The sequence below is a fragment of the Etheostoma cragini genome, chromosome 9, assembly GCF_013103735.1.
Source record: "Etheostoma cragini isolate CJK2018 chromosome 9, CSU_Ecrag_1.0, whole genome shotgun sequence".
In the NCBI taxonomy this organism is placed as follows: Eukaryota; Metazoa; Chordata; class Actinopteri; order Perciformes; family Percidae; genus Etheostoma; species Etheostoma cragini.
In genome coordinates, this window is record NC_048415.1 from 1,548,313 (window position 1) to 1,548,727 (window position 415).

Genomic DNA, 415 nt, shown 5'->3' on the forward strand with positions numbered 1-415 from the left:
CGTTACATGAGATACATGAGGAAACTGTCTGTGTCCTCAAGGTCAAAACTGAAAATTAACAATATTTTTGACATGTTTGAGATACCTTTTTTGTCACTTTTGACCCTTTTTTTCAACATTTTCTTCATTTTTTGTAACACTCCCATCATTGTACTGTACACATCACTAACACCAATACATTACCGACAGTTTTACACTGTGCTCTTTTTGTAATTTAAGGTCAAGAAACCTAATTTTTGTCTTTTGACAAGGTTTTTTTGTGGGTGAGTAGTGAACTGATCCTTTGTTTAACTTGCATGAAGCGTTACATGGATCCATCCATGTAATATTTGGACAATTTGGATGAAATAATCCCAAAACTCTGGGGCAAATTTGACCCCAGGGCAACAGCAGGGTTAAATGGGGGGGGGGGGGG